The sequence below is a fragment of the Schistocerca serialis genome, chromosome 2, assembly GCF_023864345.2.
Source record: "Schistocerca serialis cubense isolate TAMUIC-IGC-003099 chromosome 2, iqSchSeri2.2, whole genome shotgun sequence".
In the NCBI taxonomy this organism is placed as follows: domain Eukaryota; kingdom Metazoa; phylum Arthropoda; class Insecta; order Orthoptera; family Acrididae; genus Schistocerca; species Schistocerca serialis.
Window position 1 is genome coordinate 906,204,503 of NC_064639.1, and position 19,778 is coordinate 906,224,280.

The following is a 19,778-nucleotide window of genomic DNA, read 5'->3' on the forward strand; positions in this document are numbered from 1 at the left end:
GGAAAAGCAAAATGATGCATCGGCCGGGAATCGAACCCGGGCCGCCCGCGTGGCAGGCGAGCATTCTACCACTGAACCACCGATGCTCGGGCCAGCGGTAACTTCACGCTGCTTCCCGAGCAGATGTCTCAAGGGAAAGTGGGACTGCCGTCAAGCGCCGTAGCATTCTGTGGAGAAGGTGCTGCAGACGCTGAATCCTGCACTGCACTGCTTAAAAATGCCGCCAGAACGCGGTCCTCTGCGTACTCTTGCGTCGCCGGCGCCGACTCTTGCCAAAGGATGCGAAATGTGCGCGGATACGCTGTCCGAATGCGTCTGGATGTGCTCCCCTAGCCTGCCTCGAAATGCGCCTGCCGGGTACGATCACCTTCGGCCGCTGCCGACAGGCGGGAAGCCGACACAGCGCGGAGGCGGGGCGCTCGCTTGTGCGGTGGTGGTGTAATGGTCAGCATAGTTGCCTTCCAAGCGCCAGCCCTTAGTGTGTCTCGACTTGTCTCGACTTTGCTCAGCTGACGCGAGAGCTGACGCTCTCAAATCGGCCTATATCAAAACGACAAGCACGAGAAACGACTGAGAGAGGCAAGGAGAGGCGAGGCGATGGACACACAGCACGCCCCCTTCATTTCACGGTGGCGTTTCCCTGACCGAATCAGTCAAAGGAGAAACAAAAATAGGAAGTAAAACTGCCAATAGTGCCCTGTGTTCCCATGCGCTCACCCGCCCAAGTACTGACCAGGGCCAAAGTTGTTACGCATCGGCAATCGGACATTTTCTTTCATTTTCTCTTTATCGGTTGAGAACCAGTGTATTCAAGATATTATGGCCATTGCCGAGTGAATGCTGTAGTGCTTCCCGACGAGTCGGGTTCGGATCCTCTGTCAACTTCCACGCAGGGTGATGATCTTTTGGTCATCACACTCGCCAGCTGAAATCGGCGCTGCCTTTTCGCAGTAGTAAAAGAGTAGTGGCCCGTGGGGGGATCGAACCCACGACCTTCGCGTTATTAGCACGACGCTCTAACCAACTGAGCTAACGGGCCTCGGCAGACGCAGTTGCTCAGCCCTACGCTGGAAACGGGTGGCATGAAGCCATACACCATTTCTATGGGCGTCGTGTGTCTGCTTCCCTAGTCTATATTCTGCTGACGGTCACGAAACAGTAGCTATATTGCGAGCAGGACGGGAAACGGCCGCTCGGACAGCTCAAACTTGTCACGATTCGTGTGGAAAAAATTCCGTTCCGGTACCGGGAATCGAACCCGGGCCTCCTGGGTGAAAGCCAGGTATCCTAGCCACTAGACCACACCGGATGTGGCCGTTTCATTCGACCGTTCGTACGGTCGCTTGTCGCATTTCGTGTCGAGGGCCGCGTCGGCGCCCCTCTCTCTTTGCGAGCATCTTTACACATACTGACTGGCAAGGCGCGCACCTCAAACGTCGCAGAGCAGTGCTTTTGGCTTCGTGCTCTGCTGGGAGAAGAGGAAAAGGGAAGCTGTAAGTAGCAATAACAGGAAGTAAACATTCTCCCGCTGAAGCGTTGAAACGTTGTGGATAACAAACAAGAAATACGTTGGCGCCCTAGCAACAGCACCAGCATCAGTCACAGAAAATTAAATGCCCCGGGTGAGGATCGAACTCACGACCTTAAGATTATGAGACTTACGCGCTGCCTACTGCGCTACCGAGGCACGGGTGAACTGCTTGTCCTGGAAACTGCCTAAATACCGTACCCAATATTAGACGTAGAGACACTGTACTTCCTGGATAACGTGTTCTGTTGCTACACGTGCACTGCCGGCCCAGTTGATTGCGGTGTTGCTGCAGCTGTTGCAACGATAGGCAGCACTCCTTGTCGTTAAAGTTCAGTGCCTCGGAGGCACCGGGACGCAGCAACTTGTGAGGCCAGGCCGACGCTAGTCTGTAGAACATGATGCGAGCGTCCTAGTGGGGACCCGCGAGTGCTGCGTTCTCGGTTCTTCTCAAGGGAATCCAGCTATACATTCTTGTGGATCGTGCATCTCAAGCGCGCAAGCCACGCGGCAGCATTATCGCGGGAAAAGCAAAATGATGCATCGGCCGGGAATCGAACCCGGGCCGCCCGCGTAGCAGGCGAGCATTCTACCACTGAACCACCGATGCTCGGGCCAGCGGTAACTTCACGCTGCTTCCCGAGCAGATGTCTCAAGGGAAAGTGGGACTGCCGTCAAGCGCCGTAGCATTCTGTGGAGAAGGTGCTGCAGACGCTGAATCCTGCACTGCACTGCTTAAAAATGCCGCCAGAACGCGGTCCTCTGCGTACTCTTGCGTCGCCGGCGCCGACTCTTGCCAAAGGATGCGAAATGTGCGCGGATACGCTGTCCGAATGCGTCTGGATGTGCTCCCCTAGCCTGCCTCGAAATGCGCCTGCCGGGTACGATCACCTTCGGCCGCTGCCGACAGGCGGGAAGCCGACACAGCGCGGAGGCGGGGCGCTCGCTTGTGCGGTGGTGGTGTAATGGTCAGCATAGTTGCCTTCCAAGCGCCAGCCCTTAGTGTGTCTCGACTTGTCTCGACTTTGCTCAGCTGACGCGAGAGCTGACGCTCTCAAATCGGCCTATATCAAAACGACAAGCACGAGAAACGACTGAGAGAGGCAAGGAGAGGCGAGGCGATGGACACACAGCACGCCCCCTTCATTTCACGGTGGCGTTTCCCTGACCGAATCAGTCAAAGGAGAAACAAAAATAGGAAGTAAAACTGCCAATAGTGCCCTGTGTTCCCATGCGCTCACCCGCCCAAGTACTGACCAGGGCCAAAGTTGTTACGCATCGGCAATCGGACATTTTCTTTCATTTTCTCTTTATCGGTTGAGAACCAGTGTATTCAAGATATTATGGCCATTGCCGAGTGAATGCTGTAGTGCTTCCCGACGAGTCGGGTTCGGATCCTCTGTCAACTTCCACGCAGGGTGATGATCTTTTGGTCATCACACTCGCCAGCTGAAATCGGCGCTGCCTTTTCGCAGTAGTAAAAGAGTAGTGGCCCGTGGGGGGATCGAACCCACGACCTTCGCGTTATTAGCACGACGCTCTAACCAACTGAGCTAACGGGCCTCGGCAGACGCAGTTGCTCAGCCCTACGCTGGAAACGGGTGGCATGAAGCCATACACCATTTCTATGGGCGTCGTGTGTCTGCTTCCCTAGTCTATATTCTGCTGACGGTCACGAAACAGTAGCTATATTGCGAGCAGGACGGGAAACGGCCGCTCGGACAGCTCAAACTTGTCACGATTCGTGTGGAAAAAATTCCGTTCCGGTACCGGGAATCGAACCCGGGCCTCCTGGGTGAAAGCCAGGTATCCTAGCCACTAGACCACACCGGATGTGGCCGTTTCATTCGACCGTTCGTACGGTCGCTTGTCGCATTTCGTGTCGAGGGCCGCGTCGGCGCCCCTCTCTCTTTGCGAGCATCTTTACACATACTGACTGGCAAGGCGCGCACCTCAAACGTCGCAGAGCAGTGCTTTTGGCTTCGTGCTCTGCTGGGAGAAGAGGAAAAGGGAAGCTGTAAGTAGCAATAACAGGAAGTAAACATTCTCCCGCTGAAGCGTTGAAACGTTGTGGATAACAAACAAGAAATACGTTGGCGCCCTAGCAACAGCACCAGCATCAGTCACAGAAAATTAAATGCCCCGGGTGAGGATCGAACTCACGACCTTAAGATTATGAGACTTACGCGCTGCCTACTGCGCTACCGAGGCACGGGTGAACTGCTTGTCCTGGAAACTGCCTAAATACCGTACCCAATATTAGACGTAGAGACACTGTACTTCCTGGATAACGTGTTCTGTTGCTACACGTGCACTGCCGGCCCAGTTGATTGCGGTGTTGCTGCAGCTGTTGCAACGATAGGCAGCACTCCTTGTCGTTAAAGTTCAGTGCCTCGGAGGCACCGGGACACAGCAACTTGTGAGGCCAGGCCGACGCTAGTCTGTAGAACATGATGCGAGCGTCCTAGTGGGGACCCGCGAGTGCTGCGTTCTCGGTTCTTCTCAAGGGAATCCAGCTATACATTCTTGTGGATCGTGCATCTCAAGCGCGCAAGCCACGCGGCAGCATTATCGCGGGAAAAGCAAAATGATGCATCGGCCGGGAATCGAACCCGGGCCGCCCGCGTGGCAGGCGAGCATTCTACCACTGAACCACCGATGCTCGGGCCAGCGATAACTTCACGCTGCTTCCCGAGCAGATGTCTCAAGGGAAAGTGGGACTGCGGTCAAGCGCCGTAGCATTCTGTGGAGAAGGTGCTGCAGACGCTGAATCCTGCACTGCACTGCTTAAAAATGCCGCCAGAACGCGGTCCTCTGCGTACTCTTGCGTCGCCGGCGCCGACTCTTGCCAAAGGATGCGAAATGTGCGCGGATACGCTGTCCGAATGCGTCTGGATGTGCTCCCCTAGCCTGCCTCGAAATGCGCCTGCCGGGTACGATCACCTTCGGCCGCTGCCGACAGGCGGGAAGCCGACACAGCGCGGAGGCGGGGCGCTCGCTTGTGCGGTGGTGGTGTAATGGTCAGCATAGTTGCCTTCCAAGCGCCAGCCCTTAGTGTGTCTCGACTTGTCTCGACTTTGCTCAGCTGACGCGAGAGCTGACGCTCTCAAATCGGCCTATATCAAAACGACAAGCACGAGAAACGACTGAGAGAGGCAAGGAGAGGCGAGGCGATGGACACACAGCACGCCCCCTTCATTTCACGGTGGCGTTTCCCTGACCGAATCAGTCAAAGGAGAAACAAAAATAGGAAGTAAAACTGCCAATAGTGCCCTGTGTTCCCATGCGCTCACCCGCCCAAGTACTGACCAGGGCCAAAGTTGTTACGCATCGGCAATCGGACATTTTCTTTCATTTTCTCTTTATCGGTTGAGAACCAGTGTATTCAAGATATTATGGCCATTGCCGAGTGAATGCTGTAGTGCTTCCCGACGAGTCGGGTTCGGATCCTCTGTCAACTTCCACGCAGGGTGATGATCTTTTGGTCATCACACTCGCCAGCTGAAATCGGCGCTGCCTTTTCGCAGTAGTAAAAGAGTAGTGGCCCGTGGGGGGATCGAACCCACGACCTTCGCGTTATTAGCACGACGCTCTAACCAACTGAGCTAACGGGCCTCGGCAGACGCAGTTGCTCAGCCCTACGCTGGAAACGGGTGGCATGAAGCCATACACCATTTCTATGGGCGTCGTGTGTCTGCTTCCCTAGTCTATATTCTGCTGACGGTCACGAAACAGTAGCTATATTGCGAGCAGGACGGGAAACGGCCGCTCGGACAGCTCAAACTTGTCACGATTCGTGTGGAAAAAATTCCGTTCCGGTACCGGGAATCGAACCCGGGCCTCCTAGGTGAAAGCCAGGTATCCTAGCCACTAGACCACACCGGATGTGGCCGTTTCATTCGACCGTTCGTACGGTCGCTTGTCGCATTTCGTGTCGAGGGCCGCGTCGGCGCCCCTCTCTCTTTGCGAGCATCTTTACACATACTGACTGGCAAGGCGCGCACCTCAAACGTCGCAGAGCAGTGCTTTTGGCTTCGTGCTCTGCTGGGAGAAGAGGAAAAGGGAAGCTGTAAGTAGCAATAACAGGAAGTAAACATTCTCCCGCTGAAGCGTTGAAACGTTGTGGATAAGAAACAAGAAATACGTTGGCGCCCTAGCAACAGCACCAGCATCAGTCACAGAAAATTAAATGCCCCGGGTGAGGATCGAACTCACGACCTTAAGATTATGAGACTTACGCGCTGCCTACTGCGCTACCGAGGCACGGGTGAACTGCTTGTCCTGGAAACTGCCTAAATACCGTACCCAATATTAGACGTAGAGACACTGTACTTCCTGGATAACGTGTTCTGTTGCTACACGTGCACTGCCGGCCCAGTTGATTGCGGTGTTGCTGCAGCTGTTGCAACGATAGGCAGCACTCCTTGTCGTTAAAGTTCAGTGCCTCGGAGGCACCGGGACGCAGCAACTTGTGAGGCCAGGCCGACGCTAGTCTGTAGAACATGATGCGAGCGTCCTAGTGGGGACCCGCGAGTGCTGCGTTCTCGGTTCTTCTCAAGGGAATCCAGCTATACATTCTTGTGGATCGTGCATCTCAAGCGCGCAAGCCACGCGGCAGCATTATCGCGGGAAAAGCAAAATGATGCATCGGCCGGGAATCGAACCCGGGCCGCCCGCGTGGCAGGCGAGCATTCTACCACTGAACCACCGATGCTCGGGCCAGCGATAACTTCACGCTGCTTCCCGAGCAGATGTCTCAAGGGAAAGTGGGACTGCCGTCAAGCGCCGTAGCATTCTGTGGAGAAGGTGCTGCAGACGCTGAATCCTGCACTGCACTGCTTAAAAATGCCGCCAGAACGCGGTCCTCTGCGTACTCTTGCGTCGCCGGCGCCGACTCTTGCCAAAGGATGCGAAATGTGCGCGGATACGCTGTCCGAATGCGTCTGGATGTGCTCCCCTAGTCTGCCTCGAAATGCGCCTGCCGGGTACGATCACCTTCGGCCGCAGCCGACGGGCGGGAAGCCGACACAGCGCGGAGGCGGGGCGCTCGCTTGTGCGGTGGTGGTGTAATGGTCAGCATAGTTGCCTTCCAAGCGCCAGCCCTTAGTGTGTCTCGACTTGTCTCGACTTTGCTCAGCTGACGCGAGAGCTGACGCTCTCAAATCGGCCTATATCAAAACGACAAGCACGAGAAACGACTGAGAGAGGCAAGGAGAGGCGAGGCGATGGACACACAGCACGCCCCCTTCATTTCACGGTGGCGTTTCTCTGACCGAATCAGTCAAAGGAGAAACAAAAATAGGAAGTAAAACTGCCAATAGTGCCCTGTGTTCCCATGCGCTCACCCGCCCAAGTACTGACCAGGGCCAAAGTTGTTACGCATCGGCAATCGGACATTTTCTTTCATTTTCTCTTTATCGGTTGAGAACCAGTGTATTCAAGATATTATGGCCATTGCCGAGTGAATGCTGTAGTGCTTCCCGACGAGTCGGGTTCGGATCCTCTGTCAACTTCCACGCAGGGTGATGATCTTTTGGTCATCACACTCGCCAGCTGAAATCGGCGCTGCCTTTTCGCAGTAGTAAAAGAGTAGTGGCCCGTGGGGGGATCGAACCCACGACCTTCGCGTTATTAGCACGACGCTCTAACCAACTGAGCTAACGGGCCTCGGCAGACGCAGTTGCTCAGCCCTACGCTGGAAACGGGTGGCATGAAGCCATACACCATTTCTATGGGCGTCGTGTGTCTGCTTCCCTAGTCTATATTCTGCTGACGGTCACGAAACAGTAGCTATATTGCGAGCAGGACGGGAAACGGCCGCTCGGACAGCTCAAACTTGTCACGATTCGTGTGGAAAAAATTCCGTTCCGGTACCGGGAATCGAACCCGGGCCTCCTGGGTGAAAGCCAGGTATCCTAGCCACTAGACCACACCGGATGTGGCCGTTTCATTCGACCGTTCGTACGGTCGCTTGTCGCATTTCGTGTCGAGGGCCGCGTCGGCGCCCCTCTCTCTTTGCGAGCATCTTTACACATACTGACTGGCAAGGCGCGCACCTCAAACGTCGCAGAGCAGTGCTTTTGGCTTCGTGCTCTGCTGGGAGAAGAGGAAAAGGGAAGCTGTAAGTAGCAATAACAGGAAGTAAACATTCTCCCGCTGAAGCGTTGAAACGTTGTGGATAACAAACAAGAAATACGTTGGCGCCCTAGCAACAGCACCAGCATCAGTCACAGAAAATTAAATGCCCCGGGTGAGGATCGAACTCACGACCTTAAGATTATGAGACTTACGCGCTGCCTACTGCGCTACCGAGGCACGGGTGAACTGCTTGTCCTGGAAACTGCCTAAATACCGTACCCAATATTAGACGTAGAGACACTGTACTTCCTGGATAACGTGTTCTGTTGCTACACGTGCACTGCCGGCCCAGTTGATTGCGGTGTTGCTGCAGCTGTTGCAACGATAGGCAGCACTCCTTGTCGTTAAAGTTCAGTGCCTCGGAGGCACCGGGACACAGCAACTTGTGAGGCCAGGCCGACGCTAGTCTGTAGAACATGATGCGAGCGTCCTAGTGGGGACCCGCGAGTGCTGCGTTCTCGGTTCTTCTCAAGGGAATCCAGCTATACATTCTTGTGGATCGTGCATCTCAAGCGCGCAAGCCACGCGGCAGCATTATCGCGGGAAAAGCAAAATGATGCATCGGCCGGGAATCGAACCCGGGCCGCCCGCGTGGCAGGCGAGCATTCTACCACTGAACCACCGATGCTCGGGCCAGCGATAACTTCACGCTGCTTCCCGAGCAGATGTCTCAAGGGAAAGTGGGACTGCGGTCAAGCGCCGTAGCATTCTGTGGAGAAGGTGCTGCAGACGCTGAATCCTGCACTGCACTGCTTAAAAATGCCGCCAGAACGCGGTCCTCTGCGTACTCTTGCGTCGCCGGCGCCGACTCTTGCCAAAGGATGCGAAATGTGCGCGGATACGCTGTCCGAATGCGTCTGGATGTGCTCCCCTAGCCTGCCTCGAAATGCGCCTGCCGGGTACGATCACCTTCGGCCGCTGCCGACAGGCGGGAAGCCGACACAGCGCGGAGGCGGGGCGCTCGCTTGTGCGGTGGTGGTGTAATGGTCAGCATAGTTGCCTTCCAAGCGCCAGCCCTTAGTGTGTCTCGACTTGTCTCGACTTTGCTCAGCTGACGCGAGAGCTGACGCTCTCAAATCGGCCTATATCAAAACGACAAGCACGAGAAACGACTGAGAGAGGCAAGGAGAGGCGAGGCGATGGACACACAGCACGCCCCCTTCATTTCACGGTGGCGTTTCCCTGACCGAATCAGTCAAAGGAGAAACAAAAATAGGAAGTAAAACTGCCAATAGTGCCCTGTGTTCCCATGCGCTCACCCGCCCAAGTACTGACCAGGGCCAAAGTTGTTACGCATCGGCAATCGGACATTTTCTTTCATTTTCTCTTTATCGGTTGAGAACCAGTGTATTCAAGATATTATGGCCATTGCCGAGTGAATGCTGTAGTGCTTCCCGACGAGTCGGGTTCGGATCCTCTGTCAACTTCCACGCAGGGTGATGATCTTTTGGTCATCACACTCGCCAGCTGAAATCGGCGCTGCCTTTTCGCAGTAGTAAAAGAGTAGTGGCCCGTGGGGGGATCGAACCCACGACCTTCGCGTTATTAGCACGACGCTCTAACCAACTGAGCTAACGGGCCTCGGCAGACGCAGTTGCTCAGCCCTACGCTGGAAACGGGTGGCATGAAGCCATACACCATTTCTATGGGCGTCGTGTGTCTGCCTCCCTAGTCTATATTCTGCTGACGGTCACGAAACAGTAGCTATATTGCGAGCAGGACGGGAAACGGCCGCTCGGACAGCTCAAACTTGTCACGATTCGTGTGGAAAAAATTCCGTTCCGGTACCGGGAATCGAACCCGGGCCTCCTGGGTGAAAGCCAGGTATCCTAGCCACTAGACCACACCGGATGTGGCCGTTTCATTCGACCGTTCGTACGGTCGCTTGTCGCATTTCGTGTCGAGGGCCGCGTCGGCGCCCCTCTCTCTTTGCGAGCATCTTTACACATACTGACTGGCAAGGCGCGCACCTCAAACGTCGCAGAGCAGTGCTTTTGGCTTCGTGCTCTGCTGGGAGAAGAGGAAAAGGGAAGCTGTAAGTAGCAATAACAGGAAGTAAACATTCTCCCGCTGAAGCGTTGAAACGTTGTGGATAAGAAACAAGAAATACGTTGGCGCCCTAGCAACAGCACCAGCATCAGTCACAGAAAATTAAATGCCCCGGGTGAGGATCGAACTCACGACCTTAAGATTATGAGACTTACGCGCTGCCTACTGCGCTACCGAGGCACGGGTGAACTGCTTGTCCTGGAAACTGCCTAAATACCGTACCCAATATTAGACGTAGAGACACTGTACTTCCTGGATAACGTGTTCTGTTGCTACACGTGCACTGCCGGCCCAGTTGATTGCGGTGTTGCTGCAGCTGTTGCAACGATAGGCAGCACTCCTTGTCGTTAAAGTTCAGTGCCTCGGAGGCACCGGGACACAGCAACTTGTGAGGCCAGGCCGACGCTAGTCTGTAGAACATGATGCGAGCGTCCTAGTGGGGACCCGCGAGTGCTGCGTTCTCGGTTCTTCTCAAGGGAATCCAGCTATACATTCTTGTGGATCGTGCATCTCAAGCGCGCAAGCCACGCGGCAGCATTATCGCGGGAAAAGCAAAATGATGCATCGGCCGGGAATCGAACCCGGGCCGCCCGCGTGGCAGGCGAGCATTCTACCACTGAACCACCGATGCTCGGGCCAGCGATAACTTCACGCTGCTTCCCGAGCAGATGTCTCAAGGGAAAGTGGGACTGCCGTCAAGCGCCGTAGCATTCTGTGGAGAAGGTGCTGCAGACGCTGAATCCTGCACTGCACTGCTTAAAAATGCCGCCAGAACGCGGTCCTCTGCGTACTCTTGCGTCGCCGGCGCCGACTCTTGCCAAAGGATGCGAAATGTGCGCGGATACGCTGTCCGAATGCGTCTGGATGTGCTCCCCTAGCCTGCCTCGAAATGCGCCTGCCGGGTACGATCACCTTCGGCCGCTGCCGACAGGCGGGAAGCCGACACAGCGCGGAGGCGGGGCGCTCGCTTGTGCGGTGGTGGTGTAATGGTCAGCATAGTTGCCTTCCAAGCGCCAGCCCTTAGTGTGTCTCGACTTGTCTCGACTTTGCTCAGCTGACGCGAGAGCTGACGCTCTCAAATCGGCCTATATCAAAACGACAAGCACGAGAAACGACTGAGAGAGGCAAGGAGAGGCGAGGCGATGGACACACAGCACGCCCCCTTCATTTCACGGTGGCGTTTCCCTGACCGAATCAGTCAAAGGAGAAACAAAAATAGGAAGTAAAACTGCCAATAGTGCCCTGTGTTCCCATGCGCTCACCCGCCCAAGTACTGACCAGGGCCAAAGTTGTTACGCATCGGCAATCGGACATTTTCTTTCATTTTCTCTTTATCGGTTGAGAACCAGTGTATTCAAGATATTATGGCCATTGCCGAGTGAATGCTGTAGTGCTTCCCGACGAGTCGGGTTCGGATCCTCTGTCAACTTCCACGCAGGGTGATGATCTTTTGGTCATCACACTCGCCAGCTGAAATCGGCGCTGCCTTTTCGCAGTAGTAAAAGAGTAGTGGCCCGTGGGGGGATCGAACCCACGACCTTCGCGTTATTAGCACGACGCTCTAACCAACTGAGCTAACGGGCCTCGGCAGACGCAGTTGCTCAGCCCTACGCTGGAAACGGGTGGCATGAAGCCATACACCATTTCTATGGGCGTCGTGTGTCTGCTTCCCTAGTCTATATTCTGCTGACGGTCACGAAACAGTAGCTATATTGCGAGCAGGACGGGAAACGGCCGCTCGGACAGCTCAAACTTGTCACGATTCGTGTGGAAAAAATTCCGTTCCGGTACCGGGAATCGAACCCGGGCCTCCTGGGTGAAAGCCAGGTATCCTAGCCACTAGACCACACCGGATGTGGCCGTTTCATTCGACCGTTCGTACGGTCGCTTGTCGCATTTCGTGTCGAGGGCCGCGTCGGCGCCCCTCTCTCTTTGCGAGCATCTTTACACATACTGACTGGCAAGGCGCGCACCTCAAACGTCGCAGAGCAGTGCTTTTGGCTTCGTGCTCTGCTGGGAGAAGAGGAAAAGGGAAGCTGTAAGTAGCAATAACAGGAAGTAAACATTCTCCCGCTGAAGCGTTGAAACGTTGTGGATAACAAACAAGAAATACGTTGGCGCCCTAGCAACAGCACCAGCATCAGTCACAGAAAATTAAATGCCCCGGGTGAGGATCGAACTCACGACCTTAAGATTATGAGACTTACGCGCTGCCTACTGCGCTACCGAGGCACGGGCGAACTGCTTGTCCTGGAAACTGCCTAAATACCGTACCCAATATTAGACGTAGAGACACTGTACTTCCTGGATAACGTGTTCTGTTGCTACACGTGCACTGCCGGCCCAGTTGATTGCGGTGTTGCTGCAGCTGTTGCAACGATAGGCAGCACTCCTTGTCGTTAAAGTTCAGTGCCTCGGAGGCACCGGGACGCAGCAACTTGTGAGGCCAGGCCGACGCTAGTCTGTAGAACATGATGCGAGCGTCCTAGTGGGGACCCGCGAGTGCTGCGTTCTCGGTTCTTCTCAAGGGAATCCAGCTATACATTCTTGTGGATCGTGCATCTCAAGCGCGCAAGCCACGCGGCAGCATTATCGCGGGAAAAGCAAAATGATGCATCGGCCGGGAATCGAACCCGGGCCGCCCGCGTAGCAGGCGAGCATTCTACCACTGAACCACCGATGCTCGGGCCAGCGGTAACTTCACGCTGCTTCCCGAGCAGATGTCTCAAGGGAAAGTGGGACTGCCGTCAAGCGCCGTAGCATTCTGTGGAGAAGGTGCTGCAGACGCTGAATCCTGCACTGCACTGCTTAAAAATGCCGCCAGAACGCGGTCCTCTGCGTACTCTTGCGTCGCCGGCGCCGACTCTTGCCAAAGGATGCGAAATGTGCGCGGATACGCTGTCCGAATGCGTCTGGATGTGCTCCCCTAGCCTGCCTCGAAATGCGCCTGCCGGGTACGATCACCTTCGGCCGCTGCCGACAGGCGGGAAGCCGACACAGCGCGGAGGCGGGGCGCTCGCTTGTGCGGTGGTGGTGTAATGGTCAGCATAGTTGCCTTCCAAGCGCCAGCCCTTAGTGTGTCTCGACTTGTCTCGACTTTGCTCAGCTGACGCGAGAGCTGACGCTCTCAAATCGGCCTATATCAAAACGACAAGCACGAGAAACGACTGAGAGAGGCAAGGAGAGGCGAGGCGATGGACACACAGCACGCCCCCTTCATTTCACGGTGGCGTTTCCCTGACCGAATCAGTCAAAGGAGAAACAAAAATAGGAAGTAAAACTGCCAATAGTGCCCTGTGTTCCCATGCGCTCACCCGCCCAAGTACTGACCAGGGCCAAAGTTGTTACGCATCGGCAATCGGACATTTTCTTTCATTTTCTCTTTATCGGTTGAGAACCAGTGTATTCAAGATATTATGGCCATTGCCGAGTGAATGCTGTAGTGCTTCCCGACGAGTCGGGTTCGGATCCTCTGTCAACTTCCACGCAGGGTGATGATCTTTTGGTCATCACACTCGCCAGCTGAAATCGGCGCTGCCTTTTCGCAGTAGTAAAAGAGTAGTGGCCCGTGGGGGGATCGAACCCACGACCTTCGCGTTATTAGCACGACGCTCTAACCAACTGAGCTAACGGGCCTCGGCAGACGCAGTTGCTCAGCCCTACGCTGGAAACGGGTGGCATGAAGCCATACACCATTTCTATGGGCGTCGTGTGTCTGCTTCCCTAGTCTATATTCTGCTGACGGTCACGAAACAGTAGCTATATTGCGAGCAGGACGGGAAACGGCCGCTCGGACAGCTCAAACTTGTCACGATTCGTGTGGAAAAAATTCCGTTCCGGTACCGGGAATCGAACCCGGGCCTCCTGGGTGAAAGCCAGGTATCCTAGCCACTAGACCACACCGGATGTGGCCGTTTCATTCGACCGTTCGTACGGTCGCTTGTCGCATTTTGTGTCGAGGGCCGCGTCGGCGCCCCTCTCTCTTTGCGAGCATCTTTACACATACTGACTGGCAAGGCGCGCACCTCAAACGTCGCAGAGCAGTGCTTTTGGCTTCGTGCTCTGCTGGGAGAAGAGGAAAAGGGAAGCTGTAAGTAGCAATAACAGGAAGTAAACATTCTCCCGCTGAAGCGTTGAAACGTTGTGGATAACAAACAAGAAATACGTTGGCGCCCTAGCAACAGCACCAGCATCAGTCACAGAAAATTAAATGCCCCGGGTGAGGATCGAACTCACGACCTTAAGATTATGAGACTTACGCGCTGCCTACTGCGCTACCGAGGCACGGGTGAACTGCTTGTCCTGGAAACTGCCTAAATACCGTACCCAATATTAGACGTAGAGACACTGTACTTCCTGGATAACGTGTTCTGTTGCTACACGTGCACTGCCGGCCCAGTTGATTGCGGTGTTGCTGCAGCTGTTGCAACGATAGGCAGCACTCCTTGTCGTTAAAGTTCAGTGCCTCGGAGGCACCGGGACACAGCAACTTGTGAGGCCAGGCCGACGCTAGTCTGTAGAACATGATGCGAGCGTCCTAGTGGGGACCCGCGAGTGCTGCGTTCTCGGTTCTTCTCAAGGGAATCCAGCTATACATTCTTGTGGATCGTGCATCTCAAGCGCGCAAGCCACGCGGCAGCATTATCGCGGGAAAAGCAAAATGATGCATCGGCCGGGAATCGAACCCGGGCCGCCCGCGTGGCAGGCGAGCATTCTACCACTGAACCACCGATGCTCGGGCCAGCGGTAACTTCACGCTGCTTCCCGAGCAGATGTCTCAAGGGAAAGTGGGACTGCCGTCAAGCGCCGTAGCATTCTGTGGAGAAGGTGCTGCAGACGCTGAATCCTGCACTGCACTGCTTAAAAATGCCGCCAGAACGCGGTCCTCTGCGTACTCTTGCGTCGCCGGCGCCGACTCTTGCCAAAGGATGCGAAATGTGCGCGGATACGCTGTCCGAATGCGTCTGGATGTGCTCCCCTAGCCTGCCTCGAAATGCGCCTGCCGGGTACGATCACCTTCGGCCGCTGCCGACAGGCGGGAAGCCGACACAGCGCGGAGGCGGGGCGCTCGCTTGTGCGGTGGTGGTGTAATGGTCAGCATAGTTGCCTTCCAAGCGCCAGCCCTTAGTGTGTCTCGACTTGTCTCGACTTTGCTCAGCTGACGCGAGAGCTGACGCTCTCAAATCGGCCTATATCAAAACGACAAGCACGAGAAACGACTGAGAGAGGCAAGGAGAGGCGAGGCGATGGACACACAGCACGCCCCCTTCATTTCACGGTGGCGTTTCCCTGACCGAATCAGTCAAAGGAGAAACAAAAATAGGAAGTAAAACTGCCAATAGTGCCCTGTGTTCCCATGCGCTCACCCGCCCAAGTACTGACCAGGGCCAAAGTTGTTACGCATCGGCAATCGGACATTTTCTTTCATTTTCTCTTTATCGGTTGAGAACCAGTGTATTCAAGATATTATGGCCATTGCCGAGTGAATGCTGTAGTGCTTCCCGACGAGTCGGGTTCGGATCCTCTGTCAACTTCCACGCAGGGTGATGATCTTTTGGTCATCACACTCGCCAGCTGAAATCGGCGCTGCCTTTTCGCAGTAGTAAAAGAGTAGTGGCCCGTGGGGGGATCGAACCCACGACCTTCGCGTTATTAGCACGACGCTCTAACCAACTGAGCTAACGGGCCTCGGCAGACGCAGTTGCTCAGCCCTACGCTGGAAACGGGTGGCATGAAGCCATACACCATTTCTATGGGCGTCGTGTGTCTGCTTCCCTAGTCTATATTCTGCTGACGGTCACGAAACAGTAGCTATATTGCGAGCAGGACGGGAAACGGCCGCTCGGACAGCTCAAACTTGTCACGATTCGTGTGGAAAAAATTCCGTTCCGGTACCGGGAATCGAACCCGGGCCTCCTGCGTGAAAGCCAGGTATCCTAGCCACTAGACCACACCGGATGTGGCCGTTTCATTCGACCGTTCGTACGGTCGCTTGTCGCATTTCGTGTCGAGGGCCGCGTCGGCGCCCCTCTCTCTTTGCGAGCATCTTTACACATACTGACTGGCAAGGCGCGCACCTCAAACGTCGCAGAGCAGTGCTTTTGGCTTCGTGCTCTGCTGGGAGAAGAGGAAAAGGGAAGCTGTAAGTAGCAATAACAGGAAGTAAACATTCTCCCGCTGAAGCGTTGAAACGTTGTGGATAACAAACAAGAAATACGTTGGCGCCCTAGCAACAGCACCAGCATCAGTCACAGAAAATTAAATGCCCCGGGTGAGGATCGAACTCACGACCTTAAGATTATGAGACTTACGCGCTGCCTACTGCGCTACCGAGGCACGGGTGAACTGCTTGTCCTGGAAACTGCCTAAATACCGTACCCAATATTAGACGTAGAGACACTGTACTTCCTGGATAACGTGTTCTGTTGCTACACGTGCACTGCCGGCCCAGTTGATTGCGGTGTTGCTGCAGCTGTTGCAACGATAGGCAGCACTCCTTGTCGTTAAAGTTCAGTGCCTCGGAGGCACCGGGACACAGCAACTTGTGAGGCCAGGCCGACGCTAGTCTGTAGAACATGATGCGAGCGTCCTAGTGGGGACCCGCGAGTGCTGCGTTCTCGGTTCTTCTCAAGGGAATCCAGCTATACATTCTTGTGGATCGTGCATCTCAAGCGCGCAAGCCACGCGGCAGCATTATCGCGGGAAAAGCAAAATGATGCATCGGCCGGGAATCGAACCCGGGCCGCCCGCGTGGCAGGCGAGCATTCTACCACTGAACCACCGATGCTCGGGCCAGCGGTAACTTCACGCTGCTTCCCGAGCAGATGTCTCAAGGGAAAGTGGGACTGCCGTCAAGCGCCGTAGCATTCTGTGGAGAAGGTGCTGCAGACGCTGAATCCTGCACTGCACTGCTTAAAAATGCCGCCAGAACGCGGTCCTCTGCGTACTCTTGCGTCGCCGGCGCCGACTCTTGCCAAAGGATGCGAAATGTGCGCGGATACGCTGTCCGAATGCGTCTGGATGTGCTCCCCTAGCCTGCCTCGAAATGCGCCTGCCGGGTACGATCACCTTCGGCCGCTGCCGACAGGCGGGAAGCCGACACAGCGCGGAGGCGGGGCGCTCGCTTGTGCGGTGGTGGTGTAATGGTCAGCATAGTTGCCTTCCAAGCGCCAGCCCTTAGTGTGTCTCGACTTGTCTCGACTTTGCTCAGCTGACGCGAGAGCTGACGCTCTCAAATCGGCCTATATCAAAACGACAAGCACGAGAAACGACTGAGAGAGGCAAGGAGAGGCGAGGCGATGGACACACAGCACGCCCCCTTCATTTCACGGTGGCGTTTCCCTGACCGAATCAGTCAAAGGAGAAACAAAAATAGGAAGTAAAACTGCCAATAGTGCCCTGTGTTCCCATGCGCTCACCCGCCCAAGTACTGACCAGGGCCAAAGTTGTTACGCATCGGCAATCGGACATTTTCTTTCATTTTCTCTTTATCGGTTGAGAACCAGTGTATTCAAGATATTATGGCCATTGCCGAGTGAATGCTGTAGTGCTTCCCGACGAGTCGGGTTCGGATCCTCTGTCAACTTCCACGCAGGGTGATGATCTTTTGGTCATCACACTCGCCAGCTGAAATCGGCGCTGCCTTTTCGCAGTAGTAAAAGAGTAGTGGCCCGTGGGGGGATCGAACCCACGACCTTCGCGTTATTAGCACGACGCTCTAACCAACTGAGCTAACGGGCCTCGGCAGACGCAGTTGCTCAGCCCTACGCTGGAAACGGGTGGCATGAAGCCATACACCATTTCTATGGGCGTCGTGTGTCTGCTTCCCTAGTCTATATTCTGCTGACGGTCACGAAACAGTAGCTATATTGCGAGCAGGACGGGAAACGGCCGCTCGGACAGCTCAAACTTGTCACGATTCGTGTGGAAAAAATTCCGTTCCGGTACCGGGAATCGAACCCGGGCCTCCTGCGTGAAAGCCAGGTATCCTAGCCACTAGACCACACCGGATGTGGCCGTTTCATTCGACCGTTCGTACGGTCGCTTGTCGCATTTCGTGTCGAGGGCCGCGTCGGCGCCCCTCTCTCTTTGCGAGCATCTTTACACATACTGACTGGCAAGGCGCGCACCTCAAACGTCGCAGAGCAGTGCTTTTGGCTTCGTGCTCTGCTGGGAGAAGAGGAAAAGGGAAGCTGTAAGTAGCAATAACAGGAAGTAAACATTCTCCCGCTGAAGCGTTGAAACGTTGTGGATAACAAACAAGAAATACGTTGGCGCCCTAGCAACAGCACCAGCATCAGTCACAGAAAATTAAATGCCCCGGGTGAGGATCGAACTCACGACCTTAAGATTATGAGACTTGCGCGCTGCCTACTGCGCTACCGAGGCACGGGTGAACTGCTTGTCCTGGAAACTGCCTAAATACCGTACCCAATATTAGACGTAGAGACACTGTACTTCCTGGATAACGTGTTCTGTTGCTACACGTGCACTGCCGGCCCAGTTGATTGCGGTGTTGCTGCAGCTGTTGCAACGATAGGCAGCACTCCTTGTCGTTAAAGTTCAGTGCCTCGGAAGCACCGGGACACAGCAACTTGTGAGGCCAGGCCGACGCTAGTCTGTAGAACATGATGCGAGCGTCCTAGTGGGGACCCGCGAGTGCTGCGTTCTCGGTTCTTCTCAAGGGAATCCAGCTATACATTCTTGTGGATCGTGCATCTCAAGCGCGCAAGCCACGCGGCAGCATTATCGCGGGAAAAGCAAAATGATGCATCGGCCGGGAATCGAACCCGGGCCGCCCGCGTGGCAGGCGAGCATTCTACCACTGAACCACCGATGCTCGGGCCAGCGGTAACTTCACGCTGCTTCCCGAGCAGATGTCTCAAGGGAAAGTGGGACTGCCGTCAAGCGCCGTAGCATTCTGTGGAGAAGGTGCTGCAGACGCTGAATCCTGCACTGCACTGCTTAAAAATGCCGCCAGAACGCGGTCCTCTGCGTACTCTTGCGTCGCCGGCGCCGACTCTTGCCAAAGGATGCGAAATGTGCGCGGATACGCTGTCCGAATGCGTCTGGATGTGCTCCCCTAGCCTGCCTCGAAATGCGCCTGCCGGGTACGATCACCTTCGGCCGCTGCCGACAGGCGGGAAGCCGACACAGCGCGGAGGCGGGGCGCTCGCTTGTGCGGTGGTGGTGTAATGGTCAGCATAGTTGCCTTCCAAGCGCCAGCCCTTAGTGTGTCTCGACTTGTCTCGACTTTGCTCAGCTGACGCGAGAGCTGACGCTCTCAAATCGGCCTATATCAAAACGACAAGCACGAGAAACGACTGAGAGAGGCAAGGAGAGGCGAGGCGATGGACACACAGCACGCCCCCTTCATTTCACGGTGGCGTTTCCCTGACCGAATCAGTCAAAGGAGAAACAAAAATAGGAAGTAAAACTGCCAATAGTGCCCTGTGTTCCCATGCGCTCACCCGCCCAAGTACTGACCAGGGCCAAAGTTGTTACGCATCGGCAATCGGACATTTTCTTTCATTTTCTCTTTATCGGTTGAGAACCAGTGTATTCAAGATATTATGGCCATTGCCGAGTGAATGCTGTAGTGCTTCCCGACGAGTCGGGTTCGGATCCTCTGTCAACTTCCACGCAGGGTGATGATCTTTTGGTCATCACACTCGCCAGCTGAAATCGGCGCTGCCTTTTCGCAGTAGTAAAAGAGTAGTGGCCCGTAGGGGGATCGAACCCACGACCTTCGCGTTATTAGCACGACGCTCTAACCAACTGAGCTAACGGGCCTAGGCAGACGCAGTTGCTCAGCCCTACGCTGGAAACGGGTGGCATGAAGCCATACACCATTTCTATGGGCGTCGTGTGTCTGCTTCCCTAGTCTATATTCTGCTGACGGTCACGAAACAGTAGCTATATTGCGAGCAGGACGGGAAACGGCCGCTCGGACAGCTCAAACTTGTCACGATTCGTGTGGAAAAAATTCCGTTCCGGTACCGGGAATCGAACCCGGGCCTCCTGGGTGAAAGCCAGGTATCCTAGCCACTAGACCACACCGGAT

The 19,778-nt window shown here is 55.2% G+C and overlaps 39 non-coding genes across 39 annotated transcripts; all 39 read right to left on the minus strand.

Moving 5' to 3' along the window:
• Nucleotides 1–15: 15 nt before the first annotated feature.
• Trnag-gcc (transfer RNA glycine (anticodon GCC)) lies at nucleotides 16–86 on the minus strand. The gene has a single exon. It is a non-coding gene; the product is annotated as a tRNA-Gly (tRNA).
• An 879-nt stretch (nucleotides 87–965) lies between these two features.
• Nucleotides 966–1,039, minus strand: Trnai-aau (transfer RNA isoleucine (anticodon AAU)). Its single transcript has one exon. It is a non-coding gene; the product is annotated as a tRNA-Ile (tRNA).
• Nucleotides 1,040–1,237: 198 nt separating this feature from the next.
• Trnae-uuc (transfer RNA glutamic acid (anticodon UUC)) lies at nucleotides 1,238–1,309 on the minus strand. The gene has a single exon. It is a non-coding gene; the product is annotated as a tRNA-Glu (tRNA).
• A 305-nt stretch (nucleotides 1,310–1,614) lies between these two features.
• On the minus strand, nucleotides 1,615–1,687 carry Trnam-cau (transfer RNA methionine (anticodon CAU)). Its single transcript has one exon. It is a non-coding gene; the product is annotated as a tRNA-Met (tRNA).
• A 380-nt stretch (nucleotides 1,688–2,067) lies between these two features.
• Trnas-gcu (transfer RNA serine (anticodon GCU)) lies at nucleotides 2,068–2,138 on the minus strand. Its single transcript has one exon. It is a non-coding gene; the product is annotated as a tRNA-Ser (tRNA).
• Nucleotides 2,139–3,017: 879 nt separating this feature from the next.
• On the minus strand, nucleotides 3,018–3,091 carry Trnai-aau (transfer RNA isoleucine (anticodon AAU)). Its single transcript has one exon. It is a non-coding gene; the product is annotated as a tRNA-Ile (tRNA).
• Nucleotides 3,092–3,289: 198 nt separating this feature from the next.
• Trnae-uuc (transfer RNA glutamic acid (anticodon UUC)) lies at nucleotides 3,290–3,361 on the minus strand. Its single transcript has one exon. It is a non-coding gene; the product is annotated as a tRNA-Glu (tRNA).
• A 305-nt stretch (nucleotides 3,362–3,666) lies between these two features.
• Nucleotides 3,667–3,739, minus strand: Trnam-cau (transfer RNA methionine (anticodon CAU)). Its single transcript has one exon. It is a non-coding gene; the product is annotated as a tRNA-Met (tRNA).
• A 380-nt stretch (nucleotides 3,740–4,119) lies between these two features.
• Trnag-gcc (transfer RNA glycine (anticodon GCC)) lies at nucleotides 4,120–4,190 on the minus strand. The gene has a single exon. It is a non-coding gene; the product is annotated as a tRNA-Gly (tRNA).
• Nucleotides 4,191–5,069: 879 nt separating this feature from the next.
• Trnai-aau (transfer RNA isoleucine (anticodon AAU)) lies at nucleotides 5,070–5,143 on the minus strand. Its single transcript has one exon. It is a non-coding gene; the product is annotated as a tRNA-Ile (tRNA).
• A 198-nt stretch (nucleotides 5,144–5,341) lies between these two features.
• Nucleotides 5,342–5,413, minus strand: Trnae-uuc (transfer RNA glutamic acid (anticodon UUC)). Its single transcript has one exon. It is a non-coding gene; the product is annotated as a tRNA-Glu (tRNA).
• Nucleotides 5,414–5,718: 305 nt separating this feature from the next.
• Nucleotides 5,719–5,791, minus strand: Trnam-cau (transfer RNA methionine (anticodon CAU)). Its single transcript has one exon. It is a non-coding gene; the product is annotated as a tRNA-Met (tRNA).
• Nucleotides 5,792–6,171: 380 nt separating this feature from the next.
• Trnag-gcc (transfer RNA glycine (anticodon GCC)) lies at nucleotides 6,172–6,242 on the minus strand. The gene has a single exon. It is a non-coding gene; the product is annotated as a tRNA-Gly (tRNA).
• An 879-nt stretch (nucleotides 6,243–7,121) lies between these two features.
• Nucleotides 7,122–7,195, minus strand: Trnai-aau (transfer RNA isoleucine (anticodon AAU)). The gene has a single exon. It is a non-coding gene; the product is annotated as a tRNA-Ile (tRNA).
• A 198-nt stretch (nucleotides 7,196–7,393) lies between these two features.
• Trnae-uuc (transfer RNA glutamic acid (anticodon UUC)) lies at nucleotides 7,394–7,465 on the minus strand. Its single transcript has one exon. It is a non-coding gene; the product is annotated as a tRNA-Glu (tRNA).
• Nucleotides 7,466–7,770: 305 nt separating this feature from the next.
• Nucleotides 7,771–7,843, minus strand: Trnam-cau (transfer RNA methionine (anticodon CAU)). Its single transcript has one exon. It is a non-coding gene; the product is annotated as a tRNA-Met (tRNA).
• A 380-nt stretch (nucleotides 7,844–8,223) lies between these two features.
• Trnag-gcc (transfer RNA glycine (anticodon GCC)) lies at nucleotides 8,224–8,294 on the minus strand. The gene has a single exon. It is a non-coding gene; the product is annotated as a tRNA-Gly (tRNA).
• Nucleotides 8,295–9,173: 879 nt separating this feature from the next.
• Nucleotides 9,174–9,247, minus strand: Trnai-aau (transfer RNA isoleucine (anticodon AAU)). Its single transcript has one exon. It is a non-coding gene; the product is annotated as a tRNA-Ile (tRNA).
• Nucleotides 9,248–9,445: 198 nt separating this feature from the next.
• Nucleotides 9,446–9,517, minus strand: Trnae-uuc (transfer RNA glutamic acid (anticodon UUC)). The gene has a single exon. It is a non-coding gene; the product is annotated as a tRNA-Glu (tRNA).
• Nucleotides 9,518–9,822: 305 nt separating this feature from the next.
• Trnam-cau (transfer RNA methionine (anticodon CAU)) lies at nucleotides 9,823–9,895 on the minus strand. Its single transcript has one exon. It is a non-coding gene; the product is annotated as a tRNA-Met (tRNA).
• A 380-nt stretch (nucleotides 9,896–10,275) lies between these two features.
• Nucleotides 10,276–10,346, minus strand: Trnag-gcc (transfer RNA glycine (anticodon GCC)). The gene has a single exon. It is a non-coding gene; the product is annotated as a tRNA-Gly (tRNA).
• Nucleotides 10,347–11,225: 879 nt separating this feature from the next.
• On the minus strand, nucleotides 11,226–11,299 carry Trnai-aau (transfer RNA isoleucine (anticodon AAU)). The gene has a single exon. It is a non-coding gene; the product is annotated as a tRNA-Ile (tRNA).
• Nucleotides 11,300–11,497: 198 nt separating this feature from the next.
• Nucleotides 11,498–11,569, minus strand: Trnae-uuc (transfer RNA glutamic acid (anticodon UUC)). Its single transcript has one exon. It is a non-coding gene; the product is annotated as a tRNA-Glu (tRNA).
• Nucleotides 11,570–11,874: 305 nt separating this feature from the next.
• Trnam-cau (transfer RNA methionine (anticodon CAU)) lies at nucleotides 11,875–11,947 on the minus strand. The gene has a single exon. It is a non-coding gene; the product is annotated as a tRNA-Met (tRNA).
• Nucleotides 11,948–12,327: 380 nt separating this feature from the next.
• Trnas-gcu (transfer RNA serine (anticodon GCU)) lies at nucleotides 12,328–12,398 on the minus strand. The gene has a single exon. It is a non-coding gene; the product is annotated as a tRNA-Ser (tRNA).
• Nucleotides 12,399–13,277: 879 nt separating this feature from the next.
• Trnai-aau (transfer RNA isoleucine (anticodon AAU)) lies at nucleotides 13,278–13,351 on the minus strand. Its single transcript has one exon. It is a non-coding gene; the product is annotated as a tRNA-Ile (tRNA).
• A 198-nt stretch (nucleotides 13,352–13,549) lies between these two features.
• On the minus strand, nucleotides 13,550–13,621 carry Trnae-uuc (transfer RNA glutamic acid (anticodon UUC)). Its single transcript has one exon. It is a non-coding gene; the product is annotated as a tRNA-Glu (tRNA).
• A 305-nt stretch (nucleotides 13,622–13,926) lies between these two features.
• On the minus strand, nucleotides 13,927–13,999 carry Trnam-cau (transfer RNA methionine (anticodon CAU)). Its single transcript has one exon. It is a non-coding gene; the product is annotated as a tRNA-Met (tRNA).
• Nucleotides 14,000–14,379: 380 nt separating this feature from the next.
• Trnag-gcc (transfer RNA glycine (anticodon GCC)) lies at nucleotides 14,380–14,450 on the minus strand. The gene has a single exon. It is a non-coding gene; the product is annotated as a tRNA-Gly (tRNA).
• An 879-nt stretch (nucleotides 14,451–15,329) lies between these two features.
• Nucleotides 15,330–15,403, minus strand: Trnai-aau (transfer RNA isoleucine (anticodon AAU)). Its single transcript has one exon. It is a non-coding gene; the product is annotated as a tRNA-Ile (tRNA).
• A 198-nt stretch (nucleotides 15,404–15,601) lies between these two features.
• On the minus strand, nucleotides 15,602–15,673 carry Trnae-uuc (transfer RNA glutamic acid (anticodon UUC)). Its single transcript has one exon. It is a non-coding gene; the product is annotated as a tRNA-Glu (tRNA).
• Nucleotides 15,674–15,978: 305 nt separating this feature from the next.
• On the minus strand, nucleotides 15,979–16,051 carry Trnam-cau (transfer RNA methionine (anticodon CAU)). Its single transcript has one exon. It is a non-coding gene; the product is annotated as a tRNA-Met (tRNA).
• Nucleotides 16,052–16,431: 380 nt separating this feature from the next.
• On the minus strand, nucleotides 16,432–16,502 carry Trnag-gcc (transfer RNA glycine (anticodon GCC)). The gene has a single exon. It is a non-coding gene; the product is annotated as a tRNA-Gly (tRNA).
• Nucleotides 16,503–17,381: 879 nt separating this feature from the next.
• Trnai-aau (transfer RNA isoleucine (anticodon AAU)) lies at nucleotides 17,382–17,455 on the minus strand. The gene has a single exon. It is a non-coding gene; the product is annotated as a tRNA-Ile (tRNA).
• A 198-nt stretch (nucleotides 17,456–17,653) lies between these two features.
• Nucleotides 17,654–17,725, minus strand: Trnae-uuc (transfer RNA glutamic acid (anticodon UUC)). The gene has a single exon. It is a non-coding gene; the product is annotated as a tRNA-Glu (tRNA).
• A 305-nt stretch (nucleotides 17,726–18,030) lies between these two features.
• Trnam-cau (transfer RNA methionine (anticodon CAU)) lies at nucleotides 18,031–18,103 on the minus strand. Its single transcript has one exon. It is a non-coding gene; the product is annotated as a tRNA-Met (tRNA).
• Nucleotides 18,104–18,483: 380 nt separating this feature from the next.
• On the minus strand, nucleotides 18,484–18,554 carry Trnag-gcc (transfer RNA glycine (anticodon GCC)). Its single transcript has one exon. It is a non-coding gene; the product is annotated as a tRNA-Gly (tRNA).
• Nucleotides 18,555–19,433: 879 nt separating this feature from the next.
• Nucleotides 19,434–19,507, minus strand: Trnai-aau (transfer RNA isoleucine (anticodon AAU)). The gene has a single exon. It is a non-coding gene; the product is annotated as a tRNA-Ile (tRNA).
• A 198-nt stretch (nucleotides 19,508–19,705) lies between these two features.
• Nucleotides 19,706–19,777, minus strand: Trnae-uuc (transfer RNA glutamic acid (anticodon UUC)). Its single transcript has one exon. It is a non-coding gene; the product is annotated as a tRNA-Glu (tRNA).
• Nucleotide 19,778: the final 1 nt, after the last annotated feature.